Genomic DNA, 20,719 nt, shown 5'->3' with positions numbered 1-20,719 from the left:
TGCCTTGCGCATGAGTGAAACGGAAAATCCAGAAACACGCCGAACAGAAAAGGAACCCGAATATTTTGGAGGGCTAGTGAGTGACGTTTAGATCGTAAAAATCCCCAAAATATGACAGTTGATTTCGTATTTTCATCACAACAAACAATCATAATCACAATTTTTGGATGATATATTAGTTCTAAGATATTGGTTCACATTAGGTTGTATATGTCTGTGGACTGGTTTTATTGTATTTGTTATTAATAATGGCAGAAAGACATGTGTTAACAATAGGAGCAATTACCAGTTTTTTTTTTGTTGACGATCGGAAATGCATTGTGAACGGAGAAAATTCTTTGCAGTCAAATAATGCAGTGAAAGTCACTTGGTATACTGAATTAAATGTGCTTGAAGAGTTTATTCGAGCTAGAATGCGAAATAGCCAATGGTAAGTTAATGTATATTGATAAATTCTGTATCAAGTACAATTATGAGGTATTTTGTTTTATTTTGCATAGATATTCCTCAAGAGAGGCAACATGTAAAACCACAAGAGGTGCATTTGTATGTCACCATATGGCTACACCTGCCCTACACGGGCGTTATAATGTATTTTGGACCAATAATTTGCGTTCTTGGGACGTACATCTGAAGAAAAGTGAATCAGCCGAGGTCAAAGCTATGATCTCTGAAAATTCTTTCAATCCCCAAGTCAACCTAAAAACAGCTAATGTTGAGGTACAACTTTATGAAAGCTTACGACAAACTGATGGGAGCGAAGCACTGCTTTGGCTATTGGGCCCTGAACCAGAAAGATCTGAAGAAAATCTACTTCACAGTGTCGAAGAACTATTAGTGTCCGAGGACTATTTAAATGGCCCATCAATATAACAGTTTGTGGGTCAGTTTTTCACCAAAAGTGAATCAGATTTTGCATTAGGCGGTGCAATTTTTTATTGTAGAATATATATTTTTTTGTTTTGAAATAAATTGTTCTTTAAATTGTGATTTTTTTTTAAATGGGTGTTTCAGGCCCAATTCGTACTAAAATGAAAGTGATTTTTACTTGTACATGAAAGGTTTAATCACGAATGCTAAGTTTTTCATTTTCCACCAAAAAGTGTGAAAAGAAAAAAGCTTGGGATTGATGATGATTCTTAAATCAAAATTTGGCAATTGATTGAAAACATTTGCAAATATGAGATCTCCTTTATGTATTATTTTAAATTCACAGCCGTATCTCTAGCATGTGAAAATCAAAGCCATTTATGTGGAGGGGGAAGTCAATGGCAGTATGAACCACTATACGACATACGTTCGAGGCAAATGTAGTGGTAAAAGTTGAATTCAAATATTTATTAAATACCAGCGGTTCCGTTCGTGTTTGGTATCAAGATCAACAGTAAAAATATCAGTCTTAATGGTACAAGTAGTGGTATATATAAGAAAATTACTTTAATGGTAGAATTTAAGCGTTAAAATGACGCCTCGATTTCACCCATAAGGATTACACGGGGAACTGAAATTCGGGTCTCGTGTTATGAACTGAGTTCAAATTTCGCGCGTCATTCACTTTACTGGTCAATTCTGATGGTCAAAAATCATTCAGGTTGAAAACTAACTTGCTAACAATCTGAATGAATTTAACATCAAAAATTTTTCTAAGGTTATGATTAGAGCTGTGCGGTTGAAATTTAAACGCTGCGAATTGACCCCCACTCCGGCAGGCCATAGGCTTGCAAGCGACGTTATGTATCGCGAAGAAAATTACGCGAAAAATAATGTTAACGGCATGTCAGTTGATGATTTTAAAATCCATATTCACGAAATAAGAGTAATCATAATTTTAATAATGTTCAGGTGTCCGTCTCGCTGACAATAAAACTATTTGTGTGAATTATCAAAAATAATCCACACAACTGAAAAGCGAGAAGCGAGCAAGGCGATCGGCACTGTGGGCCGATAGTGGGGGTAAATAAATTTCAACCGCACAGCTCTAGTTATGATGCTTAAATTGAAAGAAAAATTCAATTTGCCATAAATTACTCGTATTTTTTATTATCGAAATCAAATTATGACGGCCACCACAACACTGACTTGACACACGCGAATGTAGAAACGTTTAATACAATGTTTTCGAGTTTATCGGACGACTAGCTACTTTCATGTTTTCTATACATTTCATGACCCCTGGAGTACGAAAAAATAGGTCTCTCGTTTCCATCCGTCTGCGATGTCTGTCGATAGACAGATGATGTCCGAAATTACCGGATCGATTGTTGTCAAATTTCGTATATATGTTAGGAATATCATGTAGATGGTAACGCCCTAACCAAAATTTGTCTGCTCGTCTTCACCAACAATGTAATGGACGTCATTTCCAAAGTTTATACTCTACTTCCTGTTTACGAATCTGTTTTAATTTTTAACCCTAGGCATCCAGGAAAAAAATTGTATAAAACTTTCTATTTGACTTTCAAATTGCAAAATGCTTTGTAATCTTGCATACGTTTTAAGGTTATCCGAAACATAGTACAATTTTGTCGAATAAATGTTTTTTAAATGTAAAAAGGTAACATATTCCTGATTCCTGAACATGTGGTTTATCATCCTGTGTAGAATTTTTAATTATATTTTTTGAAAAAAAAATCGTTTTATCGATATTTCAAGTTTCATTTTCTAAATTATTCGATACTTCAATTTTCGAACTTTTCAGCTTTTTGCTTCTTCAATTTTTCTAAATTTTGGTTTGGGAATTTTCATGTTTTCAATTTCTCCAATTCCCATTTTTTTATTTTTCGATTTCTCTGTTTCTGAGTTTCCAGTTTTACGATTTTTCAATTTTTGATTCTTATTTCTTTCGATTTAATTTTTTTTTATTTTTCCAACTTTATTTTTTGGCTTTTGGAAGTTTTGGAATTGTCGATTTTTCGAATTCACGATTTCTCAACTAATCGATTTTTCGATTTACCGACTTATCGATTTCTCGAGTTTTTCGACTTTTCGATTCTCTCATTTCTAGATTTCTTGACATTTCTATGTTTTGAATTCTTCAATTTTTCGAATTTTCAAAATTTTGTTTTCTCTACATTTTGATTTTTTAAATTTACGTTTTTTCGAGTTTTCGGTTTCTCGATTTTTAGTTTTTCAATTTCTAGATGGTTTGATTTTTCAATTTCTCGATTTTTCAATTTTTTTATTCTTCAATTCTTCGATATTTTAATTTTTCGATTTTTTAAATTTTATATATTTATTTCAATTTCGATTTTTTACGTCTTCGATTTTTCAATTTTTCAATTTTTCAAATTTTTTAAATTTGTGGATTTTCGACTTTTCAATTTGTGGATTTCTTAATTTATCGACATTTCGTTATTTCCATTCTTCGATTTTTTAATTCTTCGATTTTCTATTTGTTAATTTTTCAAATTTTTGAACTTGATTTTTCGTTTTGTCAGTTTTTCAATTTTTCAATTTCTTGATTATCGAGATTTCGTTATTTCGATTTTTTTTGTTCAGTTTCTAGAGTTTTTCAGTTTTTCGATATTTCGATTTATCGATTTTTTTATAATTAACATATTTACATTCCGTTCTTAATTTTTTGATTTCTTGATTTTTGAACCTTCGATCACGCAATTATTCCATATTTCAATTTTGGATTTTTTTCGGTTTTTGATTCTTCAATTTTTGCTTTTCAATTTGTCTATTTTTCAATTTTTTGAGTTCAACTTTTCGATTACTCATTTTGTTGATATTTCGTTTTTGGGATTTTTCAATTCTTCAATTTCTCGATTTTTTTATTTTTCGATTTAATGATTTTCCGATATTTCACTTCTACGATTTTTCAGTTGTTTGATTCTTCAATTTTTTGATTTTTCAATTTCCCGCTTTTTAAATTTTTCATTTTTCAAATTTTCAATTTTTGGCGTTCGTCGATTTGTCGATTTGTCGATTTTTCGAGTTCTCGATTTCTTGATTAATAATCGATATTTTGATTTCTGGATTTTTTGATTTTTCCATTTTTCGAATTCTCAAGTTTTCGATGTTTCGATTTATCGATTTTCGATTTTTCAGTTTTTTCAATTTTTAAGTGTTGAATTTTCCATGTATTTGATTTTTTAAATTGTCGAATTTTCGACTTTCCTATCTTTCGTTTTTTCAATTTTCCTACGTTTCAAGTTTGGGATTTTTTCAACATTTCGATTTTTCAACTTTTGTAATTTTTCGATTTTTCAATTTTTCGATTGATCAATTTCACGATTTTTCGATTTGTCGATGTTTCAGTTTTTCAATTATTCGATTTTTTTTATTTTTATACATATTTTGGGATTTTATAATTTCAAATTTTTCATTTTTCAAATTTTCAATTTTTGGCGTTTCCAAGTTTTGAATTTGTCGATTTTTCGATTTCTCGATTAATCGTAGATTTTTCGATTTCTCGATTTTTTAATTTTTCCATTTTTCGATCTCTCGAGTTTTCGATGTTTGGTTTTCTCGATTATTAGATTTTTCAGTTTTATCAATACTTCAATTTGTCGCTTTTGCAATTTTTAATGTTTCGATTTTTCAGGTATTTGATTTTTGCAATTTTCGATTTTTCGACTTTTCGATCTGTGGATTTTTCAATTTTTCTACATTTCAGGTTTGGAATTTTACAATATTTCGATTTTTTAATTTTTGTATGTTTTCGATTTTTGATGTTTCGATTTCTCGAGTTTTCAGTTTTGTGATTTTTCAGTTCTTTCATGTGGTAATTTTACGATTTATTAAATTTTATATTTTTCGATTTTCCGATTTATCAGTTCTTCAATTTTTTTCAGTTTTTAAAATTTTTACATTCTTGGACATTTGATTTTTCGATTTTCGAATTTTCAAGTTTTCTATTCATTAATTTCACGATTTTTCGATGTTGTAAATTTGAAATGTCCCAATTTTTCAGCCTTTAATTTTTCGTTTGGTCTATTCCGATTTCTCAATTTCTCAATGTTTCAATTTTTCAATTATCCAATTTTTCGATATTTTTATTTTTGGAATTTCTGAATTAAAATTTTTTAAATTTTCATCTTTTGGCGTCTCCAAGTTTAGAATTTGTTGAGTTTGCGATTTTTCGAATGCTCGATTTTTTTATTTTTCCATGTTTCAGTTTTTCTCGAGTTTTCGACGTTTCGATTTCTCGGCTTTCGATTTTTCAGTTTTATCAAGTCTTCAATTTTTCGGTTTTCCAATTTTTAATGTTTCGAATTTTCAGGTATTTGATTTTTAAAATTTTTGATTTTTCGAATTTTCAGTTTTTGTACTTTTCGATTTTTTGATGATCCCATTGTTGAATTTTCTATTTTAAAATTTGCCAGATTTTCAATTTTTGACGTTTCCAAGTTTAGAATTTGTCGATTTTTGAATTCTTGATTTCTCGATTAATCATCGATTTTTCGATTTCTCGATTTTCCGATATTTCAGTTTTCCGATTTTTCAGTTACTTGATTTATTAATTTTTCGATTTGTCGAGGTTTTAAATTTGAAATTTCCTAATTTTTCAGCTTTTAATTTTTCGTTTGGGTTATTCCGATTTCTCGATTTCTCAATGTTTCAACTTTTCAATTGTTTGATTTTTATATTTTTGGATTTTCTAATTTTAAAGTTTTTATTTATCAAATTTTCAATTTTTCCAACTTTTGAATTTGTCGATTTGTTGATTTTTAGAAGTTTCGATTTCTCGATTAATCATCAATTTTTCGACTTCTCGATTTTTAGACTTTTCAGTTTTGCAACCCTGTAATTTTTCGATTTTGCTATTTTTAATGTTTCGCTTTTTCAGGTATTTGATTTTTTAAATTTTCGAATTTTCGATTTTTCGATCTATCGATTTTATAATTTTTCCACATTTCAATTTTGGTATTTTTCAATATTTCGACTTTTCAATTTTTGCACTTTTCGATTTTTAGATTTTTCAATTTCCCGATTGCTCAAGATTTCGATTTTTGATGGATTCTGAATTTTCAGCTTTTTGATTCTTCAATTTCTCAATATTTTAACTTTTCGATTATTTATTTTTCTATTTTTTTTAATTTTTAGATTTTCGAATTTTGGATTTTTCGATTTCTCGATTTTTCGACTAATTAATTTCGTTTGGGCTATTTCGATTTCTAGATTTCTTGGTTGTTCAATTTTTGATTTATTCGATTTTTATATTTTTGGATTTTTTAATTTTTGACATTTCAGTTTGGGCTTTTTCAATTTTTTTGGTTGTCCAAGTTTTCGAAGTTTCAATTTCGAGTTTTTAAATTTTAAATTTTTCGGTTCCTCGATTTCCCGTTTCTTTGACTTTGATTTTTCGGTTTCTTAAATTTTACATTCTTTGATTTTTCAATTTTTCGATAATTTAATGTTTCGATTTCGCAAATTTTCAATTTTTTACTAGGTACATATTCAAATTTTTCGATTTCTTGAATTTCCGATTTCTCGATATCTTACGATATTTCAAGATTTCAGTTTCGGGTTTTTTTTCAACTTCTGGGTTTTTCAGTTTTTTGATTCTTTATTATTTTAATTTTAAGAATTATTAAATTTTGGATTTTCGATTTCCCAATTTATCAATTTCTCTATTTTTCCGTTTTTCAAATTTTTACATTTTTCGATTTCTCGATTTTTCAATTTTTCAACTCATCAATTTCTCGATTTTCCGATTTATCCCTCTTTTAAATTTAACATTTTCCAATTTTTCAGCTTTTAAATTTTCGTTTGGGCTATTTCGATTTCTCGTTTTTTTTATTTTCCAATTTTTTAAATTTTTAGATTTTTCGGTTTCTCGATTTCCCGTTTCTTTAACATTTCATTTTCCCGTTTCTTATATTTTACAGTTTTTGATACGTATTCCAATGTTTCAATTTTTTGAATTTCCGATTTCTCGACATTATGGTTTTTCCATTTTCAAAATTTTTTTTTTCGATTTCGCAATTTCTCTATTTTTTAAGTGTTCGATTTTTTAATTTCCCAATATTTCAGTTTTGGGAATTCTCCAAATTATGGATTTTTAAATTTTTTGCTTTTTTAAATTTTTGATTTTTCGATTTTTCAAAATTATATGCGAAATTGGGATGTCAATGGAAAAAACTAAAAGCGGATTCTACATCACAAGTATAGGACGATATTATTCTATAACACTGAAACAATTTTAATATAGGATTTTTTGAAATGACGTCATCAAATTCTTGAAAGGGATGATTAGCGAAATTTTGTTTACTATTTACCTAATATATATACAAAATTTGACACTTTTAATTGCATGAAACGTCGAGAAGACGTGAAAATAGCAAGTCGCTCTATGGACTCGATCAGAATACCTCCTTTCTTGCTTAATTCCTTTACGCTTGGAAGTAAAAATCTAACAACTTAGTACTTAGTTCGCTAAAAGGATTAATTTTCCGTTGACATCAATGCAATAAAACGTAATCCAGTAACGACGATCTCCATTCTAAAACTCCAGTCTTTAAAAAACTTCATACAAATGCAGAAATTCATTTTGTTAAATGTCCAGACGGAGCGCTTCGCCGGAATTGAAAAATTTATTCAACAAAAAAAGCGTTGCTATAATTTTACGATCGATAGAGTCGCCCGAGGAAAAGTCTCATTTTCCCATTGCAGCCCAAAATTTATTCACCATCGGTAAAAGTCAAAGTGTTTTCAGTGGAAATTTTCCGTGTGGTTTATTTTTCGTTATTTTCATTTATGTCGGTTTTTGATCACATTTGCACCACAAATCCTTCAATAATGAAGTAGCAGCTATTTTCACAACCGGTGGGAAAAGTATTTCTTTCTCCCTCGGGAACAAAGTTGCGTGCACACGTAAATGCGAACATATCTCCGCATAAAGAACGCTTTTCCTATTGAGTATTCAACCTTGAAAATAAATCGATCTTACATTTTTTCTTCACGAGAAAGTTTTCTGGACGTTTCGTGGCCCCTGGAGTATGAAAAAATAGGTCTCCCGTTTTTGTCTGTCTGTCCTCTGTAGTCTGTCAAATTTTGTGCGTAGTTTAGGAATATCGTGTAAATGGTACAGCGTTAATTAAAATTTAGGTAATCATAGTAAATGAATACAAAGAGAACCGTTATTATTTATGTCATATTATTCTGTCTGTAATTATTTCGTGTTAAAATATTGTGTCCAAAATAGAATAACAACATACAGTGTCAAATTACAAACCTAAACAATGGAACAAATACGAACTGAAAATTATTTTTCAACAATGATGGAGACAATTATCGTGATATTGCATTCATGATAATAATTTTTTTAATAGTGGTAAGTTTTCGACTAAAATTTAAAATGATCGTGACATCCTAGTGTAACGATTTTTATTGTGACAAACACTTTATAAATTTTCCAAGACTCTTTTCCCCACAAGTTTCTTCGTTTTCGTTTAGTAAATCGCTAAAATTTCAGCACTCCGGGAACCCCCGTCTAATAACCCCTTCATCGAGTTAATGAGTCTCAATTTTGACATTGTTGCAGGTAAAACAAGCGACACAATGCCTTTTCTGGGGGTTTTGGTGCAGATACACGTCATTAGTAAGTACGATTGTGCGTTATTCTCCCGACAAACCACACAGCGCCTGCTAATTAGGTAGACTCGTACTAGCGCGCCCTCTAGTGGCGAAGCAGCCATAGATTCCCACTCTTAAGTACCACCACGACGCTTACTAAAAGGATATTAAACGCTATAAATTGCCGGAGACGGTTTCAGCGGAACTGAAATTAAAACTTGCCAACACAATATGCCTCGCAACTGTTTCGGTCTTATAGAGCCTTGAGCTCGTTCCGATCACTAGCAAAAACGACAAATTCGAACAACGACGAGCGACTCGGTAATTGCGCCTCTCATTAATTAGTTAATTAAGGGAAAAAATTGTACAAATCGGAGACTGTTCCGGTTAATTGGACCGAGTTCTCAGATGAGTTTCGTTAGGGCAAGAACAGAAATAACAAGATTCGTACAAGTTTTCCAATCGCAGATTTCCAGGATTCGCTCGTTTCAATATCTAAATCTAATTAGAATTTCATTTCAGCTTTTTCTGTGTTGAGCACGCTCGTGTGAAAGTGGGCAAGTGGTGATGTTCTTTATAATGAGAGTGCTAGTGGTGCGGACTGGGATTGTAACAACTTTCAACAACAAAATTTTAATTAAATTTCGAGGTGTCTGGGTTTAATTTGTTATATTAGTCCTTGCAGGCAGGCCGGTGGGAGTGGAGGTCCTAAAAAAATTAAACTGTTTAGCGCACGATAAACATTCTTTTCACTAGGTACTCGTAGAGCCAGATTCAACTCCCACAAAATTATTTGAAAATCGTTTTCTAGTATGTACGGTCATGAGCGGTGATGACTCATCATCGGTGACGGCGACGTTCAATGGCGGATTCCAGAACAACCTCGAATCTAGTCAAATCTATTTCTGTCGAGCCGGAATTATTCTGTACCTAGAAATAAATTTTAAACATCTGTAAATCGTAACAAATTCAATATACTATTATTTATTAATATAACCATGATTTTGGCCATCTGCCGTTATAGTGAGCGAAATTTATAACAGTAAAAGTAAAACATTCATTATTTGCTTGAATTAATAACTTGCGGATTACAATGCCTCAGACACGAATGTCCACAAAAGCAAGGAGAAAGCACAGAAGGTCCCCTGTTCAGCGACAAAGATAAAACTTCTGCTGTAGCTCATGTAGCTAGTGTTAACCAGTTGCCGTAACGAGGTTAACTAAGCGGCATTAGTACGAAACTGAGGCAAAGCCTAGCCGAACATAGGAAAGGGCGTGGGTTCAATGAATAAGACGCATATCTGAATCCGGTCATTAATTATCCATCCTAACTCAACTCCGGTGTAATTTCATTACTTCTCCGCCATGCTCCTGGGAGATGACACTTGAATCAATGTTTGCCACTATCAGAGAGCCGACTTCTTGATAAAATTATATCAGAAAAAGATTCATCAAGTCATTAAGGTTGTAGCCGTTGAGAGCTGCACAAATTCGGTTATCGTTAATTTCGAATAATGAGGCATATCGAAAATCAAATCAAGAAAATTAAATCAAGGGGGATCTAAAAGCGCTTTATCTGAAATGTATTCGTCTTTGGTCATTTACGCAGAGCTTTGAAGTAATCATGTCGAGATCAGAAAACTTTTAAGAGGGAGCTTCGACGCACTCGGAGATAGCGAGAGGGAAATTTTGGGCTTTGTCGTGTCGATTTTTGTGCGTAACCGCATATTAGTGTAATTGCGAATGGAGGAGGAGGGTGATCCCAAATGTAAATTAGCGAAATAAATGCTGGATGGTATAATGGGTTCAACAATCATGTGCAAATAAATTGGTTTTTGGGGTAAAACCGCAGCAAATAATTTACTAAAACTTGTATTTTAAAGCGAGAGTTGTAATTATTCTTTGCTAAAAAACATATACAATCAGAAAATCTTAAGAAAATAGTTTGTATAACCCGATTACTTTTTTCTTAATTGTGTCTTCTAAATGATCTTCAAACCCCTTTGCAGATAATTTAATAAGTAACATTTTTGCATTTATATTGTAAGATTAAATACTTCCATAAAGCTTCGGACGTTTAATTAAAACATAAACTTCAAATTCAACTTGATAAATTGCCAGAAGGAAATAATTTTGTAGAAATTTAAAAATGAAGAGCTTTATTATATTTTACCAATACAGAAGCCAATTGCGTAGATTTATGTGATACTAAATTTCCATTATAGCTATGTATTCCAAAATTCAGTCCGTTACCAAAAAAAGATACTGTGATAACCCAAACATCCCGCCTTAAATTGACATGTGAAAAAAAAATTGAAAACCCGCGAAAAATTCAAAAATTCAAAATTTTGGCCTTGGATGTGATCGTCTAACAAAATGGAACCCTACATTGTGTTTGGAAAAATGGTGGGACAAAATTTTAATAAAAGTCTATGCAGCGGCAGCGGCACCAGAGGGTTGTAAGTGTGTGGCGATCGAAATATTTCAATTTCATTTCTAGATGACAGCAAAATCACCCATAGGGCGGAGTTTGGGGCTCCTGGTTGTGGCTGTTCTCCCCCCACGACGGTGATTATATCTATCGCAAACACTGCCGCACAGCACTTCTGTATTATGGACATGACTTCTATTCTAAATCTGACAGCTCGACAAGAAACCGCGCACTCCACTTCCGCCAAGTGTTATTGTGTTGACCTCAATTCCATTTAAATGTTCAATTTCTATAACTCTGACATTAAACTACAACTGAACAAGTGTCGAAGTTCAATCTAAATGATCTTCAAACTCCGTTGCAGATAATTTAATAAGTAACATTTTTGCATTTATATTGTAAGATTAAATACTTTCATAAAGCTTCGGACGTTTAATTAAAACATAAACTTCAAATTCAACTTGATATATTGTCAGAATAAAAGAATTTTGTAGAAATTTAAAAATAAAAAGCTTTATTATATTTTACCAATACAAAAGCCAATTGTGCAGATTTCTATGATACTAAATTTCCGTTTTAGCACTGTGTTCCAAAATTCAATCCGTTGCCAAAAAAAGATATTGTAGTAACCCAAACATCCCGCCTTAAATTGACATACCTATAGAAAAAAATGAAAGCCCGCAAAAAATTCAAAAATTCAAAATTTGGCTTTGGCTGTGATTGTTTAACATCATGGAGCCCTACATTGTGTTTTGAAAAATGGCGAGACAAAATTTTAATAAAACTGCAGCGGCAGCCTGTAAAGGACTCTCTTGGCATAAGTTAAACTTAGCCCCGCCCACCCACCCGTCCTCTAATTTTTTTTATGAAATAAGAAATAAATCTTATAACAAATAGTACAGCAAAAAAGTTACGATTAGTGTTTTTTTTACAGCCTAGTTTCTATCGGTTACTTACGAGTCCCACTATAGAAAAGAACATGTTATAAACCCCGTCCACCCACCCGCCTCCATTTCCGTGACTAATTTTATAAAAAACGTACTACATATTACCAAAATTTATTGCAGCAGAAAGAAGACGAAATTTATTGTTTAAAATAAAAAACTAACAGTTTAGATTTAGAGAATTTAAAAATTCAGTCTTCTACCTTGAGTAACTCCAGTTCCTCGCAATTTTCGAAGACACCGCTTTATTTGTCATCCCCGTTATCAATATTGCAGGTCTGATGGATGTTTTTCTATTACACACTTTGCCCCATTTCGCCCCTGACATACTGAACCAAAATAAACCTAAAAGTAGATTTGATAAAATGTCGCTAAACCCAACACGAACAACACGATACTCTCGAACATAACTGAAAAATCCTCAATATTTTTCTCTGCCCCTTGTTTGTTCTGCGGCTTTAATTTATTTTATGCCTTTCCTTCTGTAGAATCTTAGCTTATCTGCAATTCTTCTCGATTCTATTTTCCCGTGCTCTTCCGCTCATAGTTCGCAGACTCTTGAACATCTCGATCAATAAGTCAATGCACAAATTATAAGCACGATTAAATTTTCCGACTGGTGATTAAGAGTAAGTATGCAGTTTCTGTCATCTTCAGGCCTTCTCATACTTTCGAGTTTAATTTATTTGTTCACTCGAACTCCCAGTTTTTGCTTTAATAAAATCCCACTTTTCGATGCAGGGGTTATATTTAAATTCGGAGTGGCGTGGGCGTTATTTGCTACAGAATTTGCAAAAAAAGCGGAGTATTTTTGTAACGCTTAGACGCGATGTATTTTTATCAAAATTAATACGAGTATTAATTAAACTGGATAGGTGTGTAATGGAGACGACGTCGTTGGATTTTTTGTAACATTCTTGTCATTAAACGCCTCTAGCTAATTATGTTGTTTTATTCCAGTAGCTTCAAAGGCGCGATTACATTGTTCAGTCTTCGTAATTCAAACATATCAAATTTCTCGTTGCCAGTATGTCTGGAGTCCAGGGGACTGGTGTTGATAAGTGCCCTCTAATTTGAATGTTGGCTGCACCGCTTCTCGCTTCATGTTGTTCGGAATTAGATCAAGGAATTAGATTGAAACATTTTAGATAAACGGATTATTCAGTTAACGGACTGCATTGTTTTGGCGGTATTTCCGCTAATGGAAAGATATCATTCAAAACAAAGTTGGTTTAATGGAATTAGCAACAGGTTTCCCCTTTTTTCCCTTTAATCAGAAATTTCCCAAGTACCCGACTACAAGCTCAGGGTATGCGATACATGTGTGTATACAAGAAAGTTTATACACTGTAACGAGATTCTGTTGTTAGGAGCATAATAGCGGGCTTGTATTAGCAATATTTGGTAAGTTGTTAAACTCCGGAGTTGTGTTAAGAAATAAGATGTTTTCTTTTGTCGGGGGTTCTTAATTAATTCCGCAAGACAAAACAGTTTCTATTCAGTTAACATACTTTGAGTGAAGTTCTTTGAAACTTACTATTTTATAAATTTATCTTTCATATTTACTAAAACTTAAATGTTTCCAAAGTGTCTGATTTTGTTACGTTTGTTTTGTCGGGATAATCTATGTCCGCAGAATATTTATGTTGGTCTAAATCATGCAATTAAATTAACATTGGCATGCAATCATTTTGGTAATGAAGCACCCCGGTTGTTTATGCAACCAGGCAATTCATCTAAATACTAACAATCAAACAGCATTTCCGTTGTAATTACCTTCACATTGATTCAAAATGGGAAAGCATTTTTCCACTTATACACGGGAAATTCAATATTGGGTTTTTTTTGCGAATAAAAAATACGTTATAAGATTTCACTCTGAAATTTGATTTCGTTAATTCTCGCGAAATTTGATCCGGAAAAGTATTGTTTTCTTTACAGAAATTTAATATTTGAGTGAAGATTTTTATTATACTGAATGTGGAAAATTGCCTTTGCTGCGTTATTAATGTTATTTATTAATTAATGAAAGAGAAAGACGTCCTATTTTTGTTGAAAAGCAGTATCAGATAATCACTTTTCCGAACTGGACCGATTTGGGTGGATGCGCCAGATTAGCACATATTCTTGATTCTAAGGGAATTTCGTATAATCTAAATAGTTTCCGGGTTAGTTTGAACCAATCTGGATTGATTTCTGGACAATATTAATAGTTTGTAAAAAGTTGTAGATGCTTCAGAGCATGGTAGATTTCTCCACTATTTGAAGAGCCATCGTGGAAATATGCATAAGTTTGGTAATTTTGACGAAATACGGATCGAATAGGACAATTTTAGTATTTTGTTAAAATTGTAGATATGCCAAATCAATGCGAAATTTCTCCATTAATTGACAGAACATTGTGAAAATTTTTCCAAACTAATTTGAAAGTAATAATTTAAAACTTAATATTTTGCTAAAAATGGTGGATGCGCTAGAGCAGTCAGAGTTTCTCTATTTTTTGAAAGACACAGTGAGGAAATAGAGTTGTAATTCTGACAGCAATTAAGATAAGGCTACACTTATCTATAGTTTTGGGATAAACTGGGTCGATTTGGCTATTTCATTTTTATTTAACAGTGGATGCGCCAGATTAATTAGCGATTTGAAGATTTACCGTAAAAATATACAGAAATCTGGTAATTTTGTGAAAATTTCTTATAAAGATTAACATGTTTTTCGGACTAAAATGGGCACTTCTGGATCAATTAGAACAATTTCGGTAATTTGTTAAAAATATGGATGCGCCAAATCAGTGCTAGATATTTCCAGTATTTGACATGACATTGTGAAAAGAACTCCTTTTCAGTAATTCAGAGGAAATTTCTTAGCAGATAGACACTTTTTCGAACTAATTTGAAGAAATTTCGACCTAATAATGCAATTTTACGGTTTTGTTAAAAACGGTGGATGCGCCAGAGCAATCAGAAGATTTTCCATTTTTTGAAGAGACATTGTGGAAATAAGCACAGAGTTGTAATCCTGACAGCAATTAAGATAAGACAACAGTTATCTGGAATTTTTGGGATAAACTGGGTCGATTTGGGTATTTTATTTTATTTAAAAGTGGATGAGCCAGATTAATTGGCGATTTGTCTCTAAAATTTGATGATATATCGTAAAAAGTACACAAATCAGGTAATTTTGTGGAAATTTCTTCTAAAGATTTGCCAGGACACTAGTTCAGTAATCCAGAGAAAATTCCTTGGAAGATGAACACTCTTTCGAACTGATTTGAAGAAATTTCGACCGAATAGGGCAATTTCAGGGTTTTGCTAAAAATGGTGAATCCGCCAGATTAATGTGAGATTTCTCCGTTATTTAAAGAGATATCACGAAAATAAGCACAGATGCGTTATTCTGGTGAAATTTCTTTTAAGTCTATTTGAAGCAGTGTGGACCGATTTGGGTAACCTTAATATTTTGCTAAAAATGGTGGATGCGCCAGAACAGTGAGAAATTTCTCCATTATTTGAACAGACATCGTGGAAATAAGCACACAGTCGTCATCCTGATAGAAATTAAGATAAGACAACACTTATCTAGAGTTTTTTTGGCATACTCTAGGTTGATTTGGCTATTTTTTTTTTAAGTATAATGGATGCGCTAGGTTAATACGAGATTTTCTATTATTTGACTAATAGAGCAAAATATACGTGAGTTTGGTAATTTTGAGCAAACTGCTTATAAAGAAGAAACATTTTCCGATTAATTAGGACAAAGTTGAAAATAGTTGTTGTGCCAGAGAAGTAAAAAGTTTCTCGATTTTTTGAAGAGATATTCTGGAAATAAGCACAGAGTTGTAATCCTGACAGCAATTAAGGCAACACTTATCTAGAATTTTTTGGATAAACTGGGTCGATCTGGCTATTTCATTTTAATTTCATTTTATTTAAAAGTAGATGCGCCAGATTAATTAGGAAAAATATACACAATTCTGGTAATTTTGTGGAAATTTTTTGTAAAGATGAACATTTTTTCTGGACTAACCTGGGCAAATCTGGATCAAATAGATCAATTTTAGTATTTTGTTAAAAAATATAAATGCCCCAAATCAATGCTATAGTTCTCCATTATTTGACATGACATTTTGAAAATAACCCCATTTCAGCAATCCAGAGGAAATTTCTTGGAAGGTTATACTTTTTTCGAAATAATTTGAACAGATGTCGGCCAAATGGGGTAATTTTACGGCTTTATTAGAAATGGTGGATGCGCCAGATCATTGTGACTTTTCTCCGTTATTTGAAGAGATATCACTAAAATAAGAATGGATTCTTGACCGATTTGGGCAACCTTAATATTGAGCTAATAGAGATGGATGCGCCAGAGCAGTCAGAAGATTCTCCATTTTTTGAAGAGATATTGTGAAAATAAGCACAGAGTCATAATTCTGATAGAAATTAAGATAAGACAACACTTATTTGGAGTTTTATGTGATTAACTAGATCAATTTTGCAATTTTATTTTTTTAAGAAGTGGATGTGCGAGGTTAATGCGAGATTTCTCTATTATTTGATAATATACAGCAAGATATACCTGAGTTTCAGACTAATTAGGACACATTTGAATCGGATAAAGTAATTTTAGTATTTCTTAAAAATGGTGGATGCGCCAGATTAATTCGAGATTTCTCCATTATTTGATAAGACATAGTGAAAATGACCCCAGTTTTGTAATCGAGAGGAAATTTCATAGATGATAAACACTATTTCCGGACTAATTTGAACTAATCTCGACCGAATAGGGCAATTTTATTGTTTTCTTAAAAATGGTGGATGCGCCTGATTAATGTGAGTTTTGTCCGTTATGTGAAGAGAATATACGAAAACAAAAAATAAGGATTATGATTCCGGGAGAATTTCTTTTAAGCCTAATTTAAATTAACCTGGACCGATTTGGACAACCTTAATATTATATAGCGCAAAGTTGTCATCCTGACAGCAATTAAGATAAGACAATACTTATCTACAGTTTTTGGGATAAACTGGGTCGACTTGGCTTTTTCGTTTTATTTAATAATGGATGCGTCAGATTATTTAGCGATTTGTGTCTAATATTTTTCGATATATCGTAAAAACATACACAAATCTGGTAATTTTGTGGATTTTTCTTTTAAAAATGAACATTTTTTCGGGACTAAAATGGACAAATCCAGATTGAATGGAACAATGTTAGTATTTCATTAAAAATTATTCTCCATTATTTGACAGGACATTGTGAAAATAACCCCAGTTCAATATTCCAGAGGAAATTTCTTGGAAGATGAACACTTTTTTCGAACTGATTTGAACTAATTTGCTAAAAATGGTTGATGCGCCAATCAATAAGAAATTTCTCCGAGACATTGTGTAAATAAGCACAAAGTCGTAAATCCTGATAGAAATTAAGATAAGACAACACTTACCTGGAGTTTTTTGTGATAAACTGGGTCGATTTGGCAATTTTATTTTTTTAAGCAGTGGATGCGCTAGATTAATTCCAGATTTCTCTATTATTTGACAATATATAGTAAATTCTACATGAGTTGGGTAATTTTGAGGAACTTGCTTATAAAGGTGAAATTTTTTTTAGGACGAATTTTAGCATTCTGTTAAAAATGCGCTAGATTAGTGGGAGATCTCTGAATTATTTGATCAGAATTGTGAAAATAGGTCCACTTTCGTAATCCTGAAGAAGTTTGATACAAATATTTTTTCCGAACTAATGCGAAATAATCTCGACCAAATAGGGTAATTTTACTGTTTTGTTAAAATTGGTGGATGCGCCAGATGAATGCAAGTTTTCTTCGTTATCCGAACAGCTTTCTCGAAAATGTGCAGGAATTCGTGATTCTGGGGAAATTTCTTTCTCAGTTACTCCAACCTTGGGCAACCTCATCCATATTTTGCTAAAAATGTCGGATGCAGCAGAGAGGGGAGGAGTTTCTCCATTATTTGAAGAGACACTGTGGAAATTACCATAAAATCGTGAATTCAGTTAAGACAACGCTTATATGGAGTTTTTTGACTCAAACTTGACCGACGTGGCGATTTTCTTTATGTAAAAATGGTGGATGCGCCCGATTAATTCTGGATTTCTCTATTATTTGACGAGATATCACGAAAATTAACATCATTTGATAATTTGTCGGGATCAAATAGGACAATTTTAATACTTTGTTAAAAATGGTGGATGTGCTAGATCAGTGCCAGTTTTTCCAGTATTTAATAAGACATCGCGACAATAAGCACAGTTTCATAATCCTCGATAAAGTTCTTTAAGACAAACATCGTTTACAGTACAGTTAAAAATAAGAAAGTTATCCAAACGGACGAATCTGTGCTTATTTTCGTAATACTAGTATCTCTGCAAACAATGGAAAAAACTTGCATTGGTCTGACGCATCCTCCATATTTAACAGAACAGTCAATTTGCCCTATTTCGTCGAGATTATAGTTTGAAATAGCCCGGAAAAAGTATTTGTCTTAAACAAATTTATGGAGGATTGTAAAAATGTGCTTATTGTCTCAGTGTCTTATTAAATACTGGAAAAACTGGCACTGATATGGCACATCCACCATTTTTAAGAAAGTATTAAAATTATCCTATTTGATCCCGACAAATTATCAAATGATGTTAATTTTCGTGATATCTCGTCAAATAATAGAGAAATCCAGAATTGATCTGGCGCATCCACCATTTTTAAAGAAAGAAAATAGCTAAATCGGCCAAGTTTGGCTCAAAAAAATTCAGATAAGCGTTGTCTTAACTTAATTCCCGACTTTGTGATCACTTCCACAGTGTCTCTTCAAATAATGGAGAAACCTCTCCCTTCTCTGGTGGATCCGACATTTTTAGCAAAATATTGATGAAGTTGCCCAAGATCGGAGTAAATGAGAAAGAAATTTCACGAATCCCTGCACATTTTCGAGATAGCTGTTCGAATAACGGAGAAAACTTGCATTCATCTGGCGCATCCACCAATTTTAACAAAACAGTAAAATTGCCCTATTTGGCCGAGATTATTTCGCATTAGTTCGGAACAAATATTTGTACTAAACTTACAGGATTACGAAAGCGGACCTATTTTCACAATTCTGATCAAATAATGGAGAGATCTGCCACTAATCTAGCGCATCCACCATTTTTAACAAAATGCTAAAATTGCCCTGTTCCATCAAAATGTGTCCAAATTAGTCCTAAAAAAATGTTCATCTTTATAACCAATTTCCTCAAAATTACCCAACTCATGTATATTTTGCTATATATTCTCAAATAATAGAGAAATCTCGAATTAATCTAGTGCATCCACTACTTCAAAAAAATAAAATTGCCTAGTCGACCCACTTTATCCCAAAAAACACCAGATAAATGTTGTCTTATCTTAATTTCTATCAGGATTACGACTATGTGTTTATTTGCACAATGTCTCTTCAAATAATGTATAAATTTCTCAATGATCTGGCGCATCCATCATTTTTAGAAAATTGCCCTATTCGGTTGAGATTTGTTCGAATCGCATTGATTTGGGGCATCCATAATTTTCAACGAAATACTAAAATTGTTCTATTCGATCCGGATTCCCATGTTAGTCAGGAAAAAATGTTCATTTTTAAAAGAAAAATCCACAAAATTGCCAGATTTATGTATATTTTTACGATATATCATCAAATTTAGAGACAAATCGCGAAATAATCTCGCGCATTCATTGTTAAATAAATCTAAATAGCCAAGTCGACCCAGTTTATACCAAAAACTCTAGATACGTATTGTCTTATCTTGATTGCTGTCAGGATGACAACTCTGCGCTTTTTTCCACAATGTCTCTTCAAAAAATGCAGACTTCTGACTGCTTTGGCGCATCCACCATTTTTAGCGAAATATTAAAGTTGTCCAAATCTGTCTAGGTTAGTTCAAATTAGGCTTAAAAGAAATTCTCCCGAAATCATAATCCGTGCTTATTTTCCTGGTATCTCTTCATATAACGGAGAAAACTCACACTGATCTGGCGCATCCACCATTTTTAAGAAAACAATAAATTTAGCCTATTCGGTCGAGATTAGAACAAATTAGTTCGGAAATAGTGTTTATCTTCTATAAAATTTCCTCTCCATTACAAAACTGGGGTAACTTTCAGTATGTGTTGCCAAATAATGGAAAATCTCGCATTAACCTGGCGCATACACCATTTTTAAGAAAATGCTAAAATTACCCTATCCTCTGTGCTTATTGTCACATTATCTTTTCAACAAACAGAGAACTTTCTGACTACGCTAGCGCATCCACCACTATTAGCTAAATATTAAGGTTGCCCAAATCGATGTACGTTTTTTCCATCTTTTGCAGAGGTATTACGAAAATAAGCCCAGATTCGTGATTTTGGGTAATTTTCTTATTTCTAACCAAACTGAATCGATTTGGGCAACAATATTTTGTTAAAAATGGTGGAAGCGCCAGGGCAGTGAGAGGTTTTTGAGACAAAGTGGGCCGATTTGGCTACTTTATGTTTTTAAAAGGTGGATGCTGCAGATCAATTAGAGAATTATCAATTATTATTTGATGAGATATCACGGAAAGAAGGACAATTTGACAATTTTGAGGGAACTGTTAATAAGATGAATATTTTTTCAGGCTAATTTTAACAAATCTGGACCGAATACGGCAATTTTACTCTTTTCTTAAAATTGATGGAGGCGTTAGCTCATTACAACTTTGCTCCGTTATTTGCAGAGATATTGTACAAATAAACGAAGATTCCCGATTTTGGAGAAATTTGTGGAAAGCCTAATTTGAACCAATT

General features: G+C 32.4%; 1 long non-coding RNA gene across 1 annotated transcript; it reads left to right on the top strand.

The window, feature by feature from the left end:
* The first annotated feature begins 243 nt into the window (after positions 1 to 243).
* LOC135120388 (uncharacterized) lies at positions 244 to 959 on the top strand. Its single transcript, XR_010278588.1, has 2 exons — positions 244 to 430; positions 501 to 959. It is a non-coding gene; the product is annotated as an uncharacterized LOC135120388 (long non-coding RNA).
* Positions 960 to 20,719: the final 19,760 nt, after the last annotated feature.

Source organism: Zophobas morio, unplaced genomic scaffold (assembly GCF_036711695.1).
Source record: "Zophobas morio isolate AGI-343-1 ecotype UQ-CSIRO unplaced genomic scaffold, CSIRO_AGI_Zmor_V1 ptg000005l, whole genome shotgun sequence".
Lineage (NCBI taxonomy): Eukaryota > Metazoa > Arthropoda > Insecta > Coleoptera > Tenebrionidae > Zophobas > Zophobas morio.
Note: the sequence above shows the minus strand (reverse complement) of the source record. Positions and strands in the feature narration are given on the sequence as shown.